The 25,786-nt window shown below is 47.8% G+C and overlaps 1 protein-coding gene across 4 annotated transcripts in view; it reads right to left on the minus strand.

Annotated features, from left to right (window-relative positions):
* RALY (RALY heterogeneous nuclear ribonucleoprotein) overlaps nucleotides 1-25,786 on the minus strand; it is a 109,880-nt gene that overhangs the window by 41,816 nt on the left and 42,278 nt on the right. The gene's annotated exons all lie outside the window — the stretch shown is intronic.

A 25,786-nucleotide genomic window follows, 5' to 3' on the forward strand; every position in this document is an offset into this window, starting at 1 on the left:
CAGCATTAAGTCTCCTCCTGGTGCAAATCATAGGTGTGCTATGTGCAATCCCACCGAGAGAAATATCTGTCCACTGATGGTCACAGACAGCACCAACGCTAAAAGCAGCAGCAGAGCTAAACATCCCTCAGCAATTCAAGGCCACACTGATGCCCTTGGCTCTCAGAGGTGTACCCACAAAACCAACCCATTGCAAACAGATAATTTAGATTATATTTTAAAGCAGCAGCAGGGGTGCAGAGAGGTGTGAATTGTGACATACATTTTACGCAGTTCAGCCTCCCCTGCAGCATCATAAACCCTCATGAAAATAGGTCCATGCCAGGGGGTATGAACGGGAGTGTTAAACCTGTTAATCTACTTATACTTCAAAAACCCTAGGTGAAGTTGAAGGAAACTCAGACAGATTAGGGCTGTTAATGGAATTCAGTGGTTTCAGGTGTTTCAGTTACAAAATCCCAGCCACAGAGCCAAAAAGGATGCTCCACTGAGGCTTCCAGTTCCCAACAGCCTGACCTGGTCATAAGGTTTTTGGAGTCAGATTGTCCCTTGGTTCACTCATACTATGCCTTGCAGAAAGGGGCTGTAATTCCTGAACTGATCTGTGGTTCACTCCTGCAGAACAATCAATAATTACTATAACCATGCCCTAGCAGTGCTCCTCTCTCTCATTACTCCAATTTTGGAAGTGGTGTAACTTTGCTCTTTCCAGGACTTGCTCCTGACTTATTTCTAGGGTTGTCACCTATTGCTTTCCAAGCAGCCTCCACTGCTGCAGAGGACTTGCTGGTGGCTCCTGGGGAGAACAGTGGTGTGAAGGCAGTGGTCTTCTACCAAGGGTGCTGGTGGGCTCCAGCTTCAGAGGAGCAGCACCCTCTACCACAAGTGAGATGAACACAGTGTCCCCACTTCAAGTGTCAAGTGGCACTGACCATCACTGGCTGAGCATAGAGAGTCCCCTTCTCCCTTGGGCGCAAGCTCTGGGGGTGGTTCTCATGCCTTTCCCACTGTCAGTGTGTCCTGGGTATGGGCACAGACCCAGCAGTGCTCAGCCCCAGCCTGGGCAGAGAAACGCACTGATTCAGAGGAGGCTGAGATGCTCCTGCTTTGGGCACAGTCTCTGTTGCCTCTAATAGCAATGACCGAGTGAGCTGGCAGAGCACATATAAAACTTTCCAAGCTTTGAGTGAGATTTACAGAGCACTGGGCATAGGAAAGTATTTACTGTGGAGCAGAGGCGAGAGTGAACCGAGAGAGCGGGACATGGGATGGAAGGCAGCATGATTCATCAGTGGGGAAGAGCAAGACAACTTACCTGTTTTCTGCAATTCCATTTACAGCCAAGAAAAATGAGCCAGAAACTAAGTGAAGCAAGAGGGTATGAGTTGGGGGAGGAGATGAGACAGAAGGAAAAAGGCTGTGTGTCAAGGGATTGGAGATCGGAGATGTGCAACCTAGAGCAGGTACTGGAGCAGCTGGAACATACCAGTTGCAGGAGACAATTTAAAGAAAGGAATTAAGAGATAGACAAGGAGAGCCTAGAACAACAGACCCCAAAAGTCATTCCTTTCAAAACCAAGTGTGAGACAGGCTTAGCAGTAAGCGGTCCCCAGCAAGATGAGCGGTACAACCTGACCTGGCAATCTGCAGGCAGATTCCAGCTTGATTTGAGCAGCACTGGGAAGCAGACAGCTGGAGTCAGTGGCTGCAGCTGCCCCTGCAATGGCACTCGCTTAAGGTGTTGCCACAGATAGCAAAGCTGGGTGATGTGTCACTGTGTTGCTGGCATGTGGCTGATGGAAATGGGGGGGCAACAAACCCACCTACAAACATCTCACTGAGATTCATTGCCTTGGAGGTCTCCAATCGCCCAGCCTTGCTCTCTCTTGAGAGCTCTGCACCATGCACTTCCAACCCAGCACCCGTTTCTCTCCAGCCCAAGCCATGCAGTCAGTTAAGTTCATGTTGGGAGTATTCCTCTGCCTCCTCCTCACAGCCTGGCAGTGCAGGTTCAGCAGAGAGCATGGACCTTCTGTCCTTCGCTCCCCTCCATATCTCCAACCAGCTCTTCTGGCTTGGCTGGCTTCATTCTGTGGTTAATGCAGCAGCAATGCAGGGTAGAGGAGCAGCATATGCCAGTGAACCATGCTGCTTGCTTTTGTCTGTCCAATGTCCTTGCTACACACTCTGTGACTGCCCGGACAAAGGAGCACCAGTGCATGATCCACAGGGTCAGGTTCATCATGCTGTAAGTACCTGTCTCCCACCTAGAAACCTGTGTGTTCTTTGGGAGACTGGCTCTAAATATCTCCATGTCAGACAAAAATACTGAAGCCTATATTGCAGATATGAAAAGCGAGTTGGCATCTGACAGTGGGCTCCTTGTTTGTTATGCAAATACCTGAACAATTGCACTGTACTTAAAAAACACCCCAAGCCACCAAAAAAACCCAGTGCTTGAGCATTCAAACCAAAGTTCTTGCTGGTCACAAACTGCTGCCTGCTAAATGGAGAGGTAGTCTTTATTAACCATCAACTGCAGCACAAACTCACGTAACAACAGTGCCCAAGAGCCAACATAAATCTCAGAGACTCTCTCCAGCCAACACAGTAGAAACATGAGGGTTTTCCAGCAATCTGTGATGCCTGTTTAATAGCAAGGATGAAGGACATTGAGAAAAGAGATTGGCTTGGCGTGGCTTGAACTACACTGAGCAGATCACCTCAGCACAGAGAAGCTGTAGTCAATACCCGAGTCTTCAGATTTAGACTTCCAATCAAGTGCCCAATTAAGTAAGAGAGCCTAGGAAACCCAGGTTCTGGAATTCAGTAAGTCACTCGACACAGAGCTAAAGTGTTGCAGGTATCTGAACTTTTAAATATCGTGAGAGAGTGATAAAATGAAGACTATGCAAACAGAACCCCTTCTGGGGTCCACTGTACGGTTTGCTGAGAAGAAATGAGGATGCACCACCTCTGGAAAGGTTCTGAGATGGTGGCAGAAGGATTCATTGAGGGGTTTGATCCTCAATAGCTGAAGAGTCACAGTGTCTTTGATTTCCAGAGGATATCCCAGATTTCCATCTGCTATGATGACTGAACTATGATGTGCTGCATCCTCCAGTCCGCTTTCCCTGGGTGTCTTCACCAGCAGAATAAGGCTCCTCTTGGATGAATCAGGTTGGAGGAGCTGGAAGGTGACCAAAAGCCATTGTGGCAGCTTTGAGGAAGTTTCAGAAAATCTGGGTCACTTTGGGTCTCTCCTTTTCTCCCCTGCATATCCTGATGGGAGGATCAGAAAGCAAAATGCCCCAGTAGAGCTGGAGGTGCCCTTGGTCCTCAGTGATGGTGGCCTTGGGTGCATCACTGCACAGGGAGTCTGGTGGTTCCAGCTTGGTAGATACACATTAGGGATGGCACTGCCCAATCTGAACCCACCTTTGAGAGCACAGCGTGTCCTCTGACCACCCAAGGGAAAGAAGTAAAGAAAGCACCAGGGAGCAAGGCTAGGAGAAATGAACTTCAGATCAGTATAAACACCAGTATGTGCTTGCATTTAGCCCAATCCTGAGCTGGCCTTTCCAAGAGCGGTTAAACAGACATTGCTAGGGAGCGTGGTGGGGCACCAGACCAGAAAGGAGATGTTGTATCTGTCTTGGCTTTGTCATGTGAAAAAGGTCTGATATGAACTCATGAGTAATTCACGCTGATTTAGTTTAAGAACATCTCAGTTCAAAATGATACTGCCAAAACTGAGCCAGATATTGACCTACAGTCTTCTGCAGGGGCCTATTCACAAAGGCAATAATAAATGGGTTGATGTTATTTTAAACTGAAATTCATCCTGCACCTTCACCAGGAGGAGCACATTCTGGGGTTTCACAGCTGGAGCAGGGTCAGTGCTGAGCTGTTAATCCAGACTCAGACTCACTGCAAAGAATTGCTCTGGGCAGTGTCTTGCACTCCACATCCAAATGGGTCAACGGGTGTGATTGTGTGATAAATAACCACACTGATGGGTCGGCACAGGCTGGTGGGGCCAGATATTGATCTCAGCAAGACACAGCAACATGGACCTCAATGGCACGTGCTGCGGCTCTACAGATGGACAAGTGAGACTCTCATCGCTCGCTGGTGGACCGGAGAACAGCCAGGCTTTGACTGAGCACCTGGCAAAGCCACCACCAGGTATCTTTCCATATCCTTCGCTCCTGCACACGAGATGGTGGCCAGCAAAAGGATGGTTTGGTCCTTGCAGCCTGCAGGGTAGAAGAGCGCCTGTCAGCACAAAGGCCACAGCAGAAGGCTGCAGCCTGGAGCTGAGCTTCTAGCACGGCTGGTTTGAACACAAGGACCCTGCTCAGACGTGTGCTGCATCCTCCTGCCAGCCCTTGGAATCCTAAATCCCAGGCATTCGGGGCTTCCTGCTCAACAAGCATCAAGCAAGGGAGGGTCTCAGAGACCAAGGTGTGGTTTGATGGGCAAGTCTCCATGCTCAGGGCTTGAGGTTCGGCAGGACTTTTGCACTTCAGATTTGAAAACTTAAACACCTAATTCAACATCCAAATTATAAAGATCTTAGAAAAAACGCAGGTGCAGAATACAGCCACAAAGAGGACTCAAGGGTTGAAGAAAATGCTTGATAAAGAAAAAATGAAAGACTTTGTTCTGTTTAGCTTATCAAAAAGGAGATGGGGAGGTGATGTGTAAGAACTTTCACCTGCAGACAATACTGGTTACGAAAGGGCTCTTTAATCAAAAGGGTAAAGGCAGAACAGGAATAAATGGCTGCAAGCCGAAGCCTGATCAATTCAAATGAGACAAAGGGCACAAATTTTAACAGGGAGATGATTAACCACTGGCACAAGTGACAAGAGGGCAGGGGAGTCTTTGACTGTTCACTTCTTCACTGCATTTCTTTTGAAAGAGCTACTTTAATCACACAGAGGTTCCCAGGATCAATCCTGGCCACAGGCAGGTTAGATTGTGAATGAACACCAGGAGGCAGAAGCAATGGTGGAGTGGTGGTGATGCGCTGAAGCCATCACCCAAGAAATCCCTCCAGCCTTCCTCTGAGGGCAACCCATTCCCAGAGATACTTTGCCATCATTCAGAGGCAGCAGGTTAACACTGCCTGTGTGGGAGATGCCAGCCTGCTGCTGGATTCCAGCTTGTGGGCCCAAATTTGGAATCCCCAGCCCAGCCACAGTTCATCTTCTCTGCCACATGGCCCTAACTGAAAGCTTTGCAGAAGAAGCTGTAAGCACTTGACTGTGTGTGTAAAACCGCAGCACCAGGTGAAATGTTTTATTTGCTTCCTTAAATCACAGCCCCGCTATTTTACACTGCTCTAAACATGAATGTCTGCCCTCGGCTCTATTATTTCCAGCATTTCACACCCGGAAAATATATTCTGGCAATTTCTCCTGGTTCTGGTTTTTAAGTACAGCGAACAATTACACTCAACTGCATTCATAAGCCAATGGTAATGAGCCTTGTCGACACATTTTACTGATAGCAGCTGCTGCACATCACATTATCGATCTGTGTGCTACAGAGATAGTGCAAACCCTCTCACTTAAATCTGAGTTTCCTCCTTTGATGTGACCACTACAGTGAGACGTGTGCAAGCCCTTCCCTACTGCTTCTCCTTTCCCTGCCACCGAATAAGCTCCCTCGTCCTCCCAGGTGGAGATGCAAGTGGGCACAGGCTTCCCACTGAGGTCCATGCATGGTCACCACCAGCCCTCTGCCCTCACCATCCAGTATCCCATCCGTGCTAAGCTGCTGCACACTGCTGCCACCCTCTGCCCAGTGATGTTCTGGGAGAACCGTGGGCTGCTACACTGCTCTGCATGCTGAAATCAGCGTGTGGGTGGTGAACTCCTCTACAGCCCACCCCGGGGGTAATGCAGACCTGGTGCGGTTATTTCTCCAGGGCTGAAGCAGCAAGGCAGATCTATTTTGTCTGACCTCCAAGGACACACATCACCCACTGAGGGACTGTGCATGGCTCTGTGGGGGGACCAGGCAGCCTGATCCTCTGCTCAGCCCAGGACCCATTCATGCTGGCAGAGGTTTTGCCCATATCTCTGGGCCTATGTTAATAGAGTCACTGCTATTCACTGCTCTGATAATATTTACCCACAGGCTGCCAAGTGCTTCTTGACAGAGCAAATATTTGTGTGTTACACCCCGGCTGTCCCACTGACTGCAAAGAGCATCATCAGGAAATGGATCAATAGGAAGCTGCACATCTGAGGCTGCTCCTCAACAGCCAGAGCCACGGCAAAGACCAGCAGGTCTTCTTCCACAGTGTGACAAGGGGGAACATGCCTGGGAACTCCAGAGCATCCTCCTGAGGGAGCCTGAGGTTGCTCCTTGTTGCCACAGGGCTGGTCTCTAATGAAAGGGTGCTGCAGGGATCCCCCCAAATCCAGCCCTGAGCAGAGAGGACACAACTAATGTCTAGAAATTCCCTTCTGGAAAAGCCCAGCTCCAAGTGGGAGGCTTAAAAAATATTTCAGTCAGCAGAAACCATGAAACTTTCTGGGAAAGACTCTTTTTGGAGTCAGGAGATGGCAGGTTTTGGAGAGGTCTCTGCTGAACCCAGCTGTTCCCACCCCTGTGAAATGCAGTAACTGGATCCATCCCCTTTCCCCAAGGCCAGGAGCACTCCTGCCCGCTCCTGCTCATCCCCGTCCCAGGGGGGTGTGAGCTGCCAGAGATGCCGGATTTGGCCACCACGGGCTGCCCAATACCAGGCTCCTGCCCAGGCCATATAGGAATGAAAGCCCCAGAGAGGACTCCAACTCAGCCACCCGAGAGACAAAGCAATTACTGCTCATTACGAGGCGGATAAACAGGAACTGGTGGAGGAGAAATGCTGCGGGGGCATGGACCAGCACTGAGGATGGAGGGCACAGGGTGAACCATCTTGTTAGGGGAACAAGGCAAATGTTTTCAGCACCTTAAGGAGGACATTTAATGAGCTGTGCCCTGTGACAGTGCTGTGCCCCTGTTTGTGTTTCACCCGAGGAACGGCCATGGCGCTCAAGGACCCAAAGTTGATTCCCCGTGTGCCAATTTGTCTCTATCTCCAGCAGCCCACGCTGTTCTGGTGGGGCTTGACAGTAACACTGCCCTTGAAGAATAAGCGTGTGCTGTTAAAAGAGATCCTTCCAAATGCGATGCACAAGTGTTGGCTGGAAGGAAAGCAGCAGTCGCTGGGGAGCAAGACGCATCACCCCGGGTCAGGACAAAGGGCTGATGCATGGAGAGTGGCCTTGCAAAGGAGTCCTATCAAGTCTATTAGAAAATTACCCCCTGCTTGACAGGGCCAGAGCAGCCGGTCAGGATGTGGAAAGGTTTTCCATGAAATACGTGAAATGAAACAGCAAAGCTCGCAGAAAAATATTCCCACTATGTCCTTTTTCTTAGATTAAACCCCCAAGTTACAATTTCCTGTTTCTCAGTCAGTGTTACAGCTTTCATTCTCCTTATTAAAACCATGACAGCTTCCAAAGAAAATACTTTCTATGACAATCTGCACCAAAAAAGAAAGTAGTATTTAACCTAAAAAACTTGAATTACAACTCACCCTTTTTATTTCTGTTCTGTAGAACAAAACCCCAATGCTACCACTGCGGAGAGCTATGAGATCTAGGAAAGGTGGATTCCCATCAAATCCTAAGATCACTGCATTATTGATGTATCACACTCTGCAGGACTTCCCTTCAAAGAGACTGAAAAATGCTGATTATCTACAGCGTTGGTCAGCAAACTGCAGTGTGATAGACTGCTTGCTGTGCTGCTCCCATGATAAATAAATAATACTTTATAGCATTGATGAGAACTGGTTAAAACAAATAAAATTAAATTAAAAAATCACAGGAGGAACTTACACTTACTCGTCAACTAAATCTCAGCCTGAGGCAGGAGGTATTGCTATTAATTGTGTTGTTTCAAAGGCAGCTGCAGTGGAATGGTGAAGATTTAACACTCTCCATCTGTGGCTCAATACAGCACACACTGAAGCCAGCGGCAAAGCCCTCTGACTTTCAGGGTGTAGGATCAGAGATTACATGTTTCTGTGGACCCCTGCATTGGGTGCAGTCGTACACAGGTGATGCTCTGCCCCAGCACTCAGACAGATGCAGAGATGGCCTGAAGGATCATGGAAATGGAGCCCAAAGAGGCCTTTAAAACCAATCAGTGAGCAAAAGGAATGCTGGTGTACACTGTATGAGCAACCTCTGCTTTCATCACACATTCCACTTCTTTGAAGAGTGCCCAGTGGCATCTCCCAGTGTTGGCTATGGCACGGTACCATATGCAGGGCTCTAGCTTTGTCATTTCCTATTGTGCTCCAAAACCACCACTCATTTTACAGTTATAAGCTTCTAGAGCTGCAGCAGCCTCGGAGGCTAGGGGACACCACTCCAGAGACCCCAGGAGAGCTGCAGGGGTTTAGGCAGGGTGGATCTGTCTTTCTCATGCTGCAAAGCCCATAGCAACTGACACCAGCTGAATATGAGGGGCTTCTAGCCCAGCATCACCTTAATTTTCACCAGGAGAGGTGATGGTTGACACCCAACCTCCTGTTGCATTTAGCAAACCACAGGAGAGAATGTCTGCACTGCAGTGAGATGCAGCTCAGGCAGGAGATGCAGGCAGGACACTGCTGTATCCACATGGCACATGAAGACACCCTTAGTATGGAGACACAAGGAGGCAACATGCTCTAGAGGGGAAAGCAGTCACGAGACACCAATTTCTATTCACGTACACCTCTTCCTCAGCTTGTTTCCCCAGATTCCCTGCCATTTCACTGCCATGCTCCTACATTCATTCCTTGCCATGCTCTTACATCCATCCCCTCAGCATCTCCCTCCTCCTCTCCTCCTCCTCCTCACCAATGGAAAACGATGACACTGGGCAGCCCCGATTTCCTTCTCCAGAAAGAAATCCCATACCAAATACTGAGATTTCATCAAATTAGTCAGAGCAAAGCCCTTTCTTAGGATAAATGTTGATCTTTAATCTCCAGGGGCTTTTGCCACCTGGAGTGTAAGCTTCATTCTAATTAATGGTGTTAACAAAGCTTTCTGCACGAGCAGGATTTCAGTGGGGTTTTACCAAGGGCTTTCTCAGAAGGACTCCAGCCTTACGTTACCTTCCTTGGGGAAGCTATTTTGGAGGGCAGACCACATGCCTGTTTGTTCCATGGCACTTGGGCACCTGGACAGAGGCAGTTATGCTCCAGAGGCCTCATCTTCCTTCAGTGCCTTCTGTGGGCATCACAGCTTCCATGTACTGGCTTTGACTATCCCCACGGGGTTGGACTGGATGACCTTTGAAGGTCCCTTCCAACCTAAACTAGTCTATGATTCTATGACCTGCATTAGGCAAAAGCAGTCTCCTGGGAAATCCGTGCAAGATGGGAGGAATCACTGCTTTCACTTATATGCCAGAGACACATCTGGGATAAGCAGGTCAGCTTTTGACATGTATTTTTTAAGAGAGATAAATCACAACTTACTGTTTGCAGCCAGAAAGTTCCGACCAGGGAGCTCACCCCACATTTCAGAAGGTAATGCGAAGTAAGGTCAGGCCACCACAGCTAGGAGATACTCTGAAACCCCAAAAGCTCTCCCTTCTCTCTCTGTCCATCTCACCACAAGCTCACCAGAGCCAGGGCATCTCTCACTCCACTGACAGCAATCCCTTAGACAGAGCTACTTGTTAGTTTGAAGTTTTATAGAATATAGATCTGTTTCTTTCCCAGCTCTGAACTTTGCTGACTCAAAGGAAAGTGATCTTTAACAATCCCCTAGAGAGATGTATTTTCCTTACCTAAGTGCACACAAATTGCAACCTACAACCAATTAAACAGACGGTTTCTGGGTTATTTTTCACAACAAATGCAATTTGTAATTCCAAAATGTCAATGAAGAGTTTCTTCAGTTTTATATTCCATAGGATTTGCAACTCAGCTTCGTCATTTTGGAGTCAATAATTCAAAAAAAGGCCATTAGGGTATTAACTGAGAATCACCAAGTTCCTTTATGCAACATGTTGCATATTTATCCACTCCACACATATTTATCCTAACTGCTCATACAACACTGGATGCTGCTCCATCACTGCAGCCAGAGCTTTGAAAGTGACACATCTCTCCCTGCCCAGCCCTCCATCCCAGCCTTGCCTCTGGCTTCAAACACTCAGACAAGTGATAGATCTGGTACAGCGGGAGGGAATGATGAATCATGGAGGGATGGGCAGGATTTACCCTGAACTAAGCTGTGCTTGCTTATTGGAACAAGGTGGGAAAATCCAGCTTGTTCGCTATGGAGAATTTCAGTAAGAAAAGAAGAAAAGAATTGTCTAAAAATGTTCTTGTCCACAAGAACCACAACAGTTTCAATTTATAAATGACACTTTTTGTTTCCTGCCTGCTGTTCTGCGTTATTTTTAGAACTGACAAATAGAAGAAATCCAACAGAAAATAGATTCTTGGTATTGAAAAAAACCCAGTAATCTAGTTACCAGCCCAAACCTCACTTCCATGCATCCCTACCACTGCCTGCCTTCCCTGGAAGAGGGTCTGGATATGAGATCCTCAAGCCAAGCAGGGCCCCCAAGCTCTGGGGAAGTGCAGGACCCCATAATCCCTATGCCCACATCTGCCCATGGTCTTGTCTTGCACCAGGAAAGGGAGAATGTGGGTATGGAAGAGGAATATTGAAGAGGATAAGGCTGTTAGTTACCGAGTGTCCCCCGGTTCTGCGGGTACAACCCAAAGGGGACAGCTGTGAACGGCCACGTCAGCCATGTCCCCTCCACATGCTTCAGCAACTGTCCTGCAGCCTGGCATGTTCAGAAATGGGATGTTATTCTCTTCACACTAATATCCAAATTCATAGGAGGCATCATTGATGTGACAGATTCTTTGCAAATTGAAACATGAAGTCAGGAAAGCAGCGTGCACACACATGCCCAGGCATAAAGGTAATGCACTCTGCTTTCCAAAGCTCTCTGTTGGAGAGGTATTTCTGATATCAGGAGGGATATTTGTGATATCAGAGTGCTAATACAGTGCAGCTTTAGATGGACTGACAGCACACCACCTGCAGTATTGAGACTGCCATCAGCTGTCTCATCACACAAAGAGAAGCATCTCGATAAAAACCCAATACCTTGCAATTTTGCAAGTTTGATGTTAATACCAAAGCCGAAGAAGAAAATACAAACCAGCTGAATGCAGGTGGATGTCCTTCCAGTTTAGCAATGCTCCTGCCTGAGAATGAGCTCCACTGCACCAATGAAGCAGCTCTGGCACTGTGGTAGTGAACACAGCTGTTACAAAAGATGAAGGCAAAGAAGCCCAAAACATGCCCTAGGGACTGATATGCTATTGCAGGCATCATAGAAATACTTCTGTAAGTGAAACTGGCTTAGGCAGACCACATGGATTGAGGAACAGAGAAAGGCAGGCATACACGAGAAGGTCTGGGCACTGACCTCATGAGAAGCCAGTTTGTGGTGCAGCAGGAAGCATCCTATTTTTGTAGCACAAGGCAATGTTCAGTGGTGATGATGTACCCCATGCACTTCTTCAGCCACACTGCCATCCTTGGGGCTGCTGCAGCATATCAGTCCCAGGAGAGGCTTTTGTGGTGGAGGGACTTTGGTATGAACCATCACGGTGCTCCCTGCTTCCCTACAGCTCACATGGGGGGAGCTCACAGGAAGCACCAGAGGCAGGAGCTACGTCTCTACTCTGTCTTGCCTTCATGAAAGGTTTCCAGTGCAGACACCACGATGCTGGCCACTGTGTCCTGCATTTGAGGTGTTGTGCCTGGTCTGCTGTGCTCCCAGGCAGTGCTGCCTCAAGGAGATGCTTTACCAGTCTGCAGGTAGAGCTGACACCAGCCAGGTCCCTGCCTGCAATAGGCGCGACATCTCTCTCAGGATGCCACCCTTAGGAGTTTAAAAGGCAGCACTGAAAGGACATACAAAGGGCAAACAGGACAGCAAGTGCCTGGCAGAGCCGCTCCTGTGGCTTTGTTTTCTCTTGCAATTGAATTAGATAAGAGATGGTGAAAGATTTTCATGCCACATGCGGCTCTGTGATGGAGCTTCTGATCTATGGATTACAGTTTACCAAAGAGACAGCTCTGTGGAAAAATGCTTATGAGGAAGAAATGCCACCGATGTAAAGAGAAGCTCAGGGAACCGCTTTCTGGGGTCATTTCTCTTAGAAAAACAGCCCCATAAAGTCATAGAAAGATTCTTAATGGCTCACCAGGGACTTGGCAGCAGGACAACTCCAATGTACTCATCCTCTGAGGCTTGCCCTAACCCTGCTCACAGCATCTTCACCAGCACTTGCTTTGAGGCAAACAGGGCTGAGCTTGCTTTCAATTACTTCTCCAAAGAAATGAAACCAATGCTGTGTGGTTTTACTTCTTAGGTCCACTACAACCAGTCAGATGGCTCCAATGTTTGGGCTTGTGCCATGAATTGTGCCAGGACATTTTGAACAGCCAGCCATGCCTCTGACCTTCAGCTTTTGTACTAATAAACTGAATAAACCCCCATTTGCCAGATACAGAAGGCCAACCTTCCCCTCTGATTAAAACATTTACCACTGACTTATCCACATCCACAAGCAACTGGTATGCATCTGTGACTTCAGGGCAAAGCAAGCAGCACTCCTGAAAAGCCAAGCAGCTCCTTGCAAAGTAGCCACCAACATCATCTAAGCCTCATTTGGAAAATCCCAGTGCAACAACTGTGGGTTAAACGTTAAACTAGATTGATTCTACACAAAGTTAGGCTCCTTTCATAACCCATTGGTTGGGAAAGACTTTTAAAGCCAATGGGAACTGCCAAGGTGCACTGGCTGGGAGTGAGCCACAAAATCCCCTTTCCTGTACCAAGGGTGCCTATGAGCCATACCCACGGGATACGGATGTCTACAGTAGGTCCCTCACCACAGAGTCCTGAAGCCAAAAATCAGAGAACTCCCCAAACCTTACATTGCTTATCAAACTTTCACCCCCCGCCCCATGCACTGCTTTTCCAGACTATCAAGACTTGAACCCCCAGGCCCAGGAATGCCATCATTTATACTCTGCTTGTGGGCATGAGAAAAAGCTCACTGAAAGGCTTAGCCACTCCTTGTTATAAACTTCCTGTGCCCTTACACACTTTTCCCCCAAACTACAAAATAGCATCCCGTGCTTTCACGATGCTGCAGGTTTCATGTGCCACAAAGAAGCTTCTGTGTGTGTTCCCCGTTTCTGCACGGCTTTGACTTACAGCATGCCTTAATCACCTGTTCTTGTTTACAACATACAGAGGAAAAGCTCCAGCGCAGCTTTCCACCCCCTGCAAATACAGATATTGCTGTTTATTTATAGCTCCTGATTTGCAGAGAGCCTATGGAGACAAGAAGAGATGTCACTCACAGGGGAAGGCAGATGTATTGAATCAATCACCACGCAGAGGAGCCTGGGGTATTTCACAAAAGAACCACAATTCAGAATCGCAGATAAATTATCCAAGCAGTTACGCATCCTTGTCTGTCAGTTACTGCCTCAATACAAACTTCACAAAAAATGAAGCAAAAGCCCCTTTTCTCTAGATCTAACAATAAAACACAGGCCTATTTTCCAGTTTTTAAGCTTGTCCAAGTTGCAGTGACAAAGGGAGCTGTGTCTGTTTCTATTTCCTTAGCTACTGAGGCACATCTAAGTTTTAATCTCAATTCCCATCTAATGGATACAGTCATACCACTGAACGACCACCCAAATGGTCTTCATTATCTTTAAAAGTTTCATTTCATACGTCAGGAAAAAACCTCTCCCAACCCAAACTGCCGTAAAACACTATATGGGTAGGGTGGGGAGAGCCCTACACTGAAAAAACGCTATTTCTGTGCCTGCAGATGTAAAGCAACAGAGATAGAAGGAAGCTGGTCTGCTTTCCCATGCAATTATATCAATTGTTGAGGATGGGCAGGGGGAGATTCTTAATTTGGAAAAAGGGTCAGCACTTCACAGACACCTACAGATTTCCCTGAAAGTATCAAGAAAGTGACCTTCAGAGTTTATAGGACGATCCTATCTATGACATCAAGCTTGAGTGAAAAAGGGAGAATGGAAAATAGGAAGAACTAAAGAGAAAAAGAGAATAAAATAGTTATTAGAATAGAATAAAATAAATGAAGTAAACTGGTCCAACTAAGGGCTGCGGCACTTAACTTGGAGGGAGGAAGGTCTGCCTTAGGCTGGAGCTGAATTCCCACTTTTCAGGACCCATCCTACACATGCCTGCTGAATGCAGCAGCCAGCTCCACATGGGGCACAGACAATTTCCATGATATAGCTCCATTTATTTCCTAGCAAAATATAACCGTGCCAATACCTCACTGCATTATTTATATTTATATTTATATATATTTATATATTATATATATAGATATATTTATAACCAACCCACCAATGAAACCAGCAAGGTTCAATTAGTTTCTCAGGAACAGACCTTCATGGGGACCTTGCAGGCACTTTCTTCGCCAGGGTCCATGCTGGGCAGGCCACACACTCCATGCCCCAGAGCTCAGCCATCCTCTGCTGCCTATCTGAGATCTTCTAGACATGGCCCATGCAATGCCCTTTGTATTTCCCCATTTCCCACATGATGCTAACATCCCGGGGCTGATACACTCAAGTGCTTACCAATGTGATGGCCTGAGAGACAGAAGGAGATAAATCCAAACATGTCCTTTGCTGGAGACAAACTCGCACTTTATATGCTCAGGTCCTTCATTTGGACGTAACTGGCTCAGTTACACAACGTCCCATGAAATGGACACCACGACACAGACCTAACCAGAGTATTTTTTAGCATGGACAGCAGAGGGAACTACATAGATAATCAAAATTTGGAGGCACAGCATGCTGATGTCCTATGCTTGTTCTACAGGAAAGCAGGTAATAGCTCTGCATCCTGCCTTGCTGTGTGTACTCCCACCTCTGACCCTCTCCCACTTTTGGGCTCCCTCTTTTTCTGAGCCTGTGGCCAAACAGCTCTTGTGAGCTGAGCTGTGGCAGCTGAGACAGAAGAGTCATTTATACCCTCTCTTCTTCCACACTATCCTCACTGTCTCAATGTAGAGCGGGCAAAACCTCTGTCACAGAGAGCTGGGCCGTGAGCAGCCAGGTCTCTCCAGGCAGGAATAGCTGCACTTTCTCATCTCCAGGATAACAACAGGAAGAAAGAGCTGCTGAGAGCACAAACTTCTCTCCTTGGTCAGGGATGAAACCCGGTGGAGTCTGACCCCACGAGTCCATCCCTGCCCCTGGGGGTGACTGCCTGCCTGCAGGTAACTCCATGGAGAAACTACATCAGGTTATGGCCATTGAACCTCTTACACTGGGAGGAGGCTCATCGGAAAAGGACCTTTTCCTTATCGCAGCAACTTGGACAGAGATTACCCAGACTTAATTTTGAGATGCTTGGAGGTTGGGGTGGAAGCCAAGCACAAGCAATAGGTGATGGGGACCCAACAAACAGCAACCTCAGCCCTGCTGCGACAGGAATTACAAGGCAGCAAGGTCACTAGTGGGGGAAGGAATTCAGCTGAGCAATTTGGAGGGGAAGGGAAGAGTAGGAGATGATGCTGGCAAGCATAGGGTGAAAACAAACTGGAGAAATCAATAAAGGGAAAGGACAGAGGGGGGCGATGGGACATGGGAAGAAATAAATTAAAGGCTTGCCCAGGTGCTATGATGGCTAGTGAGCAATAAATTAAATAAAAGAGGGCAACAAGGACAAGCAAAGTAGTGTGAAAAATCAATTAAAAGGAAGGGAGGCATAACCAAGGCATAAACCATGGGTACTGGCGGAAGGACTAGAGCGCTTAGGCAATGGAGAGGCTTCGGAAAGCGTAATGACAGCCAAGGCAGAGGCTGTAAAGGCTGTGACCATGTGTGAGGGTCAGATAAACAATGCAGATGCATTTTCAAGACTATGAGAAGCAGGAAACCATTGAAGAAGAAAGCATCTGGCAGGAGGCAGCGGCAAGAGGTTACTTGTGCAGAGGTGCTGGTAATACCCAGTTCCACTCCTTGGCTTCTGCAGCCAAAATGCAGCAGGGTGTTGAGTCCCCCCATCTGCCTGTACGAGGTCTCCTTCTGCTGACCCCTCTGTCCCCACAGGAGAGGCCAGGTGCTGCCTGCAGGATGGAGCATTGGAAACGGGTTATTTTAAGAGGGGGTCTTAAATGTGCCTGGTGAGACACAAGGAAAGGGGTGAGCAGGACTCCCCCCAGTTCTCCAAAATGAACCACAGATGCCCTGCAGTCGTCTGAAGTTATCCCCTAGCTCCAACATCTCAGCCACTGCAGTTCAGTCCATGCCCTGGTGTGGAGGAACCCTGTTGTCTCTGTCAGGCTCATGCTACAGGCAGATCTTGGGTGATGGGCACAAGATCCTGGCCTCAGGGGATTTATGTGGTTTATGTGGCAAGCACATACTTACATCCAAGTTCCTGCTGGGTCCATTTTCCACTGGGGACTTGAATGCCAGGTCTCAGACTGCACAGGGGAGTATCCTGCTTGCCCTGAGCATTATCCTGGGGTGAGTCCCCTCACCCCTTTACACTGAAGCTGTTCCACTTTGAACAAGGTAATGACATGCACTGGGAGAACCACAGATGGAGAAGGGAGTGGATGGAGACAGCTCAACTCTGCAGCCTGGCAAGTCAGGCACCTCACTCGAGCACCAGGGAACCTGGACTTCCCTGAGGTCCTGTTTCTGCCCACCTTTGTGAGACAGGAGTGAAGCAGCTCTCTATTGGCTCCTTGCTCAACCCCTGTCTCAAGGCACCAAAGCTCTTGTGCAGTGGGGACCTTGAGGCTGCTGCTCTGGGCACTGTGCTACATGGGGGCAGACTGAACCCCTGTGGTCCATCGCCTGCTTCCTGGCCTCAGGTGCACCAGGGAGGCAGAAATTAGACATGGGCTGGGGCCTCTGGCTTCAAATATATGTCTTTTCAGCCCAGGATGCTGGTGCACCCACAGGGCTGCCCAAGACCACAGGAGCCTCCTCCAGTCTCCACAGCAGTATGAGCAATGAGCTTTGTGAGCTGCTACTGCCCATCGCCGCGAAGCTGCCTGTATCAGTATTTCATTAGAGGGCTGCTAATTGTGCTGTAGTGCAGGTGGTGCTTTGCTTTGGGGGGATTTCTCCTCAGGAGCAGGGATGCAATTGTGGGGGAAATCATTACATGAATATTTTCAGGCCCTTCAAATCACTGGAGAAAAGAAAGAACTGGACAAGTCTGGATCACCTTCCTTTAAAACAGCATTCTGTCAAATGAACAGGAAGCCTCAGTGCTCAGAGACAGCTAAGAAGATTATAAGCAGAAGGTATCTATGCCAAGGAGAGAAGAAGAAATAACAAAGGCATTCAAAGCTATGACAAGCAAATGAAAAAAAGTAATAAAGCAGACTTCTTGGATGTGCCGGGAGAGGTATAAGCAAGATCAACACACTGACAACAGCAGCCAAAGTTGGACAAGGAATAGATTCAGAGCATCACCATGGGGTTGAGCCACCCCACCCGGCAGACAGCACAGGGATTTCCACTGGTCTCAGTGGCCACCAATTAGGCACTTCAGTGAACGCTTGTAAGGGAAGTAGGACAAGAAATGAGAGATAATTAACCACATTAAAGAAAGCTAAATGGGCTCCCTAACCTTCTTCTGCCTCACAAACTTCTCTCTGGGTCTGTTTGAACCCAGCTGTAGATAAAAAAGCAATAGGGCATTGTACCCTCTGCATAATCAGAAGCAGGTACGGTCTCAGGGTGGCTGTAACATAGAGGAGGAAAAGGCTGTATTTCCACGGCTTTCTAACATACCAGAGCAGACACACACAGGTACTAGGGCCCAGCCCCACAAAATACCAGTTTGAGTTCAGCATGGTGTGGAGATGGGTTCTGATCACAGGAGCCTGTGCTGGATCCAGAGCTAAGAATGCTGCTCCCAAGACCCCACTCCACAAGACACTGCCTGCCCTTGTCTTAAAAGTAATGAACTCAGGCTGCAAACACAGATCCTGGAGCCACCTCCCACCTCTCGTAACCCTCCCACCAGTTTTGCTACTGAGATGCAGCCGGAGGTTTGGTGCACAGGACAACCCAAAGCTGCCTTGCTCTTTATCACAAAGGCACAAGGAAGTGAGTGAGAGCCCCAGGTTACCAGGAGGTGATGGTTCACCACTCCCCAGCGCATCGCTTGCAGCCCATCATTTGGCCACCAGCACACAGTGGGTGTCAGCACACAGTCACTCAGTGCAGCTTGGAACCTGGTGACTTGTTCGGCTGCTTCCAGACAAGACTCGTCCACCCGTGCACTTGGACTCTGCTACTGACGTTTCTCCTAAACCCATATTACATGATGCTGCATGTCCCCGAAGTTGCATGTGAGGCAGATCTGCTGAGCAGGACAACGTTCCCTTCACAAGTTATTCCTCTGAATATAACCACATACAAGGCTTTTGCCTGCTAAACCACTAATTCCTAACCCTCCCAACTACAGAGAGCCATTGTTCAAGGGTATGGTGTTAACAACACACCCAATTCACCCAGTTTCAGAGAGGCCTGAGACTGCCCTGCATGCAGCCCCTTTAAAGGAGAAATCTGTTATTCAGGCAGTATCTTCTGCATATCCTGGCTTTGGATGTGTTGGAAGAAATTCAAGTATGACAGATACATCTACCCCATGGCCAAGCACACTGAGGTGGGCAGCGCAGGGACCACTGCCACCAACAACCCTTTTCAGGCTTCCGGACACCATTGCTCCAAGCTATGATACCACTGGCTGGGGGAACCCCAGAGACACCCCAGGTTCAGTTCTGTGCTTAAAGCAACCCAGGCATGTGTTCCATCTGCAATCACAGCCTGCAGGAAATGAGATCAGGTGAATGGAGAGGAGGAGATTACCCACGGGAGGTGAGCGGGGCGCAGGTACCATGCCCTGGTTCCCAAACAGCTTGGCAAAACCAAGCTTTTAGGGGAAGATGCAGGGGAATGAAATCAGGTTTGATTATAAGGCTTTCCCCTAGCATACAGAAAAAGAACAGGCAAGAGACCAAGGCTGCCATCGTCCCTGTTTGTCCCCCTCCTGTGAAGAGCCCACGACCAAGAGCTTGTCCCTAGAGAGCTCGTCTACCAGAAGAAAGCTGGGGACCCAGCTCCAAGGATACCCAGCACATCCCAAGCTCACCTTTACTGACCCATTGACCCTGGTTTTTTTCAGTTGAACCCTCAGAAAGAAAACAAAAAAGAGAGTCTTTTAGAAGAATAAAACCCCCAAATCCCTACCTCACACATCATGAACACAGGGTACGTGCCATCATCCAACACAGAATCACAGGCTGGTTTCAGCTGGAAATGACCTTAAAGCTCACCCAGTTCCAAACCCCTGCCACAGGCGGGGGCACCTTCCCCAGACATGCTCTAGATGATACAGCACACTGGGGAAAGGACTCCAGCACAACCTCTGCAGCCAGCACACGGGCCTGTGCATTAGCACTATGTCTTTCTGTCATACTGCTGCCAGGGAAAGGTCAGTGCCTCACAGAAGCAGCACAGATGATAATGAAATGCTACAGAAGGGGAATGGTAAAATAGGCAACTTTTGGGCTCATTTCCGGAAATCTCCAATTGAAGCCAAGCTAGAAGCAAATCTCAGGCCTGGATTTCTACCGAGGAAGGAATGTCGCCATCTGCCCGTTTGTCTTTTCTGCATTTCTTGCTGTTGTGGTTTAAGCCCTGTTGGCAAGTCAGCCAGGCAGTTTCTCTCTCACCACCCCTCCCCACACCCCGCATCCCCCCCCCCTTATTGCCCTCCCCCTGCTCCCGGAGGGATGGGGAAGAGAATCAAAAGAATGCAACTCCCAGGGGTTGAGATAAGAACAGTTCAGTAACTAAGGTATAACACAAATCACTGCTGCTGCCACCAATAGTAATAATGATAAAGGAAATAACAAGAGGAAAGAATACAACACCTCAGCACCAGCCGACCGATAACTCACCCCACCCCACCCAACCGAGCACCGACCCATACTTGGTCCAACCCTGCAGTCCCCATCCTTCCGGGTAACTCCCCGTTACACCCTGGCCATGCCGTGCTGTGGTCTGGATACCTCTTTGGTCAGTTTGGGTCAGGTGTCCTGTCTCTGCTTCCTCCCGGCTTCCCCTCCTCCCTGGCAGAGCATGAGGCTCACAAAGTCCTTGGTCAGACCAAACATTTGAGCAGTAACTAAAAACATCGGTGCTATCAGCACCGTTCCCAGGCCGAAAATCAAAAACACAGCACTGCACCAGCTACTAAGGAGAAAAATGACTGCTGCTGCTGAACCCAGGAAACTTGCTAACCCTTATTTCTCTCCTTTTAAAAAAATATAAACGTTCCATGCTCTCCTGTCATATTTGATGCATCTGACAAGGCCAGAGCCTTCATACCCCATCAAGCACGCACCGATACAGCCTTGCAAAGGGAAGTCAAGAAGAGATGTGCAACCAGAGATCTATTTTTGTATTTTCATTTTACAGCATCCCCTTGACTCCTGCTTTCTGACTCACCTTCCGGCTCTGGTACTCAGAGATGCAGCCAAAAAGCTGCATCTGGTTAGGAGAGGACAGAGTGGACAAGCCCCACCGAGATAAACACTTGTCTTCTGTCCCCAGTACCTGAGCACCTCATGGAGTAATGTTTTCATGGTCATAACATCAGTTCTTGAGCAGTAAGACCATTCCCTTTTGGAGGCTGAGCAGTGAGAAATTCAGGCACAGCTCCCCAACACTGCCTGGAAATCTTTCATGGCTGAAGCCCAGCCAACCGGCCAGAGAACCTGGGAAGACTGTGATGGAGAACTTGAGCCCTGAGGCAGACACTTAAACACATCTCCATCCAGCATTAAATCCTGTCCATTCTCTCCACAATACACAATTACTGCTCAAGTGGGCAGCAACTGATTCATGACAAGGGATGCAGAAACCACCTCGTAGGTGATGGGCAAAACAAACCAAAATAGTGAAGATCTGGAGTTTCAGAAAGAGGTGAGAAGAACCCATCCCTAGTCCTTATGGCCATCAGCTTGCGCCGCTAAGAAGCATGTAAGGTGTTAATAAATGCAACCCACTGCACTCCAAGCCTGTAAGCACCCCATGAGTTCTTCACAAACTCACTCCAGCAATGAACGCATATACACAGCCAGGGATACAGCTATGATAGACCATGAACAGCTGGGGCAGCTCTGAACTTCCCTCTGGAGCAATGCAGAAACTTCTAAGGTTCCATTCTGCAAACATAAAGCTTGAGCAGAGGCATTATCCTCAACTATAGCAGAAGACTGGTACGATCATCTGTCAGCTAGTGCACTGTCTTAATCTGAATTAAAATTCAAGTCTTCAGAAGCTCTGAGAAACTGGTCATTTCAAGAAGCAAATGCAGAAATTAAAACCACAAAAATCCCCAAATCAGATAATTTAAATTGAGATGTCATTTTGATACGATCAAGTTTTGCAGAAAACTTACTTCTCGGATACAGTATTCAGTATGAATTGCTTGCTCAGCTCTTAAAAGAATTAAACGTTGTGGTTGATCACAGGAAACCAGATCAGATCTAGAAATTAAGTGTTGGCTCAGGAAGGTGTTATTAACCCATGGCTTGCTTTGAGCAGATGAGTTTTGACTGAATTTATAGGTTTCAGATTAGACATATGTTTGAGTCCTTTGGGCTTTCAAGGTTTTAAATCCCAAACCAGGCACAGGGCAATCCACTGGATCATGTATGCTACGTGAAGGCAGGTCTGATTTTCTGTTCAGCCTTACTGTCCTTAAATAACAGCAAATGCTCAGCTCTTCTCATCTAGCAAGGAATGACTGAGCTACATAACCTTCTGCTTGCAGATGCACAATCCATGACAGGGGGATGGAACTAGATGAGCTTCCAACCCAGTTCAGTGTGTCAGCACTTGGCTCTCACTGGAAAACCTGATCCTTTATCAGAACTGCCAGGTTACCACTCAAAGCCAGCTAAGCTCAGCTCTGCATAGGCAGAACACACATGGGGGCAAAGGCTCCATAGGAGAGAACTTCAGAGCTAGCCGACACCAGGGTCTGAGCCTGCAGACCACAGACCTGGTGCTTGCAACTGCAATCATCTTCAATCAAAAAACCCCTGACACACTCCGCTTTCGAAACAAACCTGAGTGCCAAGAACACTTCCTACTTCAAAATTCCCCTGCTTCCCGCAGATAGCAGTCATGGACCATGGTCTCTGCGTGAGGAGAGTGCTCCTCTTGCCTTGTGTTTGCTAGGCGAAGCATGAACCTATTCCAGACAAAACCTGCTCCAGATGAACCAGCTGCCTGGGAACATCCTCCAGCCAAGTGCTTATAAGTATTGTACATGCAAGTAGATTACTTTCAGCACAGACATGTGGGCAATCCTTCTAGAGAGTCTACTTAGAAAGGATTTTAAACTGGGTCTTTGCATTTATTTACTGTAGATAAAGATTGGTAAGCGTTAGCCACTAAAGACAACTGAATTTTACTCTGTTCTTGTAAATACTTTAATTTCACAAAGTCAGTGTCAGAAATATGTGGACCTGGTAACAGGGCTCAGAAAGCAAAGTGCATTGCACCCTGTCCTGAACTACTGGGTATTTCAGCTTCACCTGGTCCTCTACTGTAATCCCTGTGCTGGGAAGGGATGCTGCTGGGATATTGCATTCAATTGCATCTTCCAAAGAGAAGAGAAATGAAGAACTTGTGCAAGCACACATCAGAATCTCCACCGCAGAAATCCTGCCACCTAACTGGCTGCAGAGACATAAATTCTTTATATTATAAAAAAGGAAAACAAGCCACAAAGGGCAAAGCCAGCCTGCAGCAGCCACACACTACCTGCCCACACTTGTAGAAATGTTATTGCTGTAAAGTGAGCGTTGCAAACAGGAGAGCCAGCAGTCAACAGGAGGCTACCCCTGCTCTCACCGCTTTGCACACTGCTGCTCCTAAAGGGCTGAGGTTGTTTTCTGATGGTTTGTGACACCTGGGAGCCTCTGGAATGAATTACAACTTTATGGTGAGATACATGAGTTCTCCTACAGCACGTTCATTTCCTTGACAAAGGGATCCCAGGCACAGAGAGGCTTGTTTAGAACTGACGATGAACCCTGCGAAGGCACCATTCATATCCTGCAGCCTCCTCCACACCGGCTATTGCAGCCCTTACCCAGAGCCTGCACCTACAGCACCCGCTGGGCCCCGATACCTGCACCCTCCTCCTGACCTGCACTGTCTTTTCTAAATTAAGCAGACCTGTTACATCGCTTCCTTCCTTGGCCCACAGGGTGCTAAGAAGGTCACTACCAGATCGTAGCTTAAAGGGCTACTGAGTGCCATCCTAAGCCTGGAAGGACAGGAACTGCTGGAGCTGATAAATGACCGGAGCAAGCGATTACGGCCTGGCTTTATGTGTGATTAGACACTGCAATGGCACACTCCAACACCGTGCCTTTTCTAAGACAGACAATTTCATCCATCCAGTTTTTCTTGAGCTACCTAGGATGCTCCATGTCCTCCTCTCACTATGAGACACTTCCAACCCTGTATGGGTGGACTCAATCACAGGTATTTCTGTGACCTTCCCTGCACTGCTGCAATAATGAGCATTTTCATCAGCCTTCCCAGCTCTCCAGAGTTACTCTCGGAGCTCTTTTCCAACTGCCTCAATGACAGGTATTTTCGCAGCTTTTCCTGCATCCCCCAAGAAATGGGTAGTTTCACAGCCCCCTCAACCACCCTATATTCCGTGCACTGCCAATGACTGGAGGGAGAATTGGAAAGTAAAAAGGCAAATAATCAAGCAGCAGCAGCACTCAAGAGTTCAGGAGTCTCATGGAAGTGAAGAGCTCATGCACTGAAGAAGTTGCTGCGGTTCAAGCCCTGCAGTCTGTGCACACACTTTCCTCCACTTACAGTAAATACCCTGTACAAAAGAAGGCTCCAGAGTGCAAAGCACTGTTAAATACGCCAACAGCCAAAACAAAACTTTTAGAAATGTCTGCCAGTGTTCCTCCTTTTTAAATGTTTTGAATATTAACAAAATAAGGTAATTCTTCAATGCTGCTGAATCCCATAATTTTGTTTGCTGAGTTAAATCCTGGTCTATGGAATTAGGGCACAGGAGTTCTCTTTATTCATGCAGAAAACAGCTTTTAGTCAACTTATTTGTTTAACATATCTGTACATCAGAAGCTTGAAGTCCTACTTTATGTCAAGACGCTCTCACCACTACTAAGGGAAGGTATATTATACTAGAAGCAGAAAATGATTTTAGACAAATCATAAGCAGACACAAATTCCCTTTCTCCTTCAACTGCCTGGTTAGGTTTCAGAAAGTTCAAGTCAATCTTTTCCTCTCTGTTATTTGCAATTTTCTGGATTAGATTTCCAAATAGGGAAAGAAGTGTAAAACTCTTGGATCCTATTTACTGTATGTGCTATCTGCCGGGGTCCACCAAGCAACAGAAGAGCTCATGCCTGTATGATAACAAGTTTTGTCTGATCACGTTTGGGTTTTCTCACTCCTATGTAAGTTCCTAAGGAAAAAATCAACCATGATACCAATTAAAACCCATGTGTTCCACCAGGACTGCAAACCCTGCTCAACTGGAAACTGAGGACTTCCTTTTATCTCTCTGGAGGTGTTGAAAATGTCACACTGCTCCATCCGCATGGTGTGAGGTGCGCATAGGACAATTACTCATTCACCCTCTGCAGAAGCAAACTCAAGGTTTTATTCATCTTGAGTCCATTCCCACTGAAACAAAATTCCCACAGAACCAGACTCCCAGCTCAGGTCTTCACCGACACCATTGCTCAGGAAGCACAGCAGGTTTCTAATAGCCACGGTGATTCCTGGACCAGCATTTCCCATCACTTAGGTCATGCTGCCACTGGACATGATCCCTAAACCCTCTCCCATCCCTCCACAAAACCTCTTCATCTAAGAGCTGCTTTCAGCTCAGGCTGCCTGAGTGCTTTCTCCAGCCCATCTGCAAGAGGATGCTTGCTTACCCTGTGCACAGGCAGCACTAGGGTTGTGATCAAACTCAGGGCACCTCCTTCACCACCGCACCAGCTCTGCAAGGTTTGAGTCTGCCCCAAGCACAGTGTCCCCATGCACAGCACTTCTCCCCAGTTGCTCTTTGCAGCCTCTTGCTCTGGTGTGTGCATCAGGGAAGTCAAGAGCAGAGCCCAGCTCTGCATTACCCAGAGCTCACATTCATAGGCATGTTCACTCACAGCAAACCAAAACTTACAACTTTTAGAAGAAATACAAGCAATAAATCAGAAATGAAAACATGCTGAAACCACCATGCCCAAAACACTCACAATCTGCTCATCAGGGTGTAATTAAAGCAATCCTGTTTCTGTTGTCAATAGCACACAAGGGAATGGCAGATTCTCAGCACATCCATCAACCTCTAACTCCTTGAACACTTACATCAGGCCAAGATGAGGCCACTTTCAGCACACTCTAAGAGAGAACACCTTCAGCCTGAATACAGCATGAAGCCCACTCCTCCAGTTCAGCATCTCAAGCAAGGTGCCCTTGCTGCCCCTAATCTCACTGCCGAGTCGCACCTCGCACAACAGAACAGCAGGGAATTACAGGGATCTCTCCTCATGTCTAAAGG

Source organism: Lathamus discolor, chromosome 11 (assembly GCF_037157495.1).
Source record: "Lathamus discolor isolate bLatDis1 chromosome 11, bLatDis1.hap1, whole genome shotgun sequence".
NCBI classification, from domain to species: Eukaryota; Metazoa; Chordata; class Aves; order Psittaciformes; family Psittacidae; genus Lathamus; species Lathamus discolor.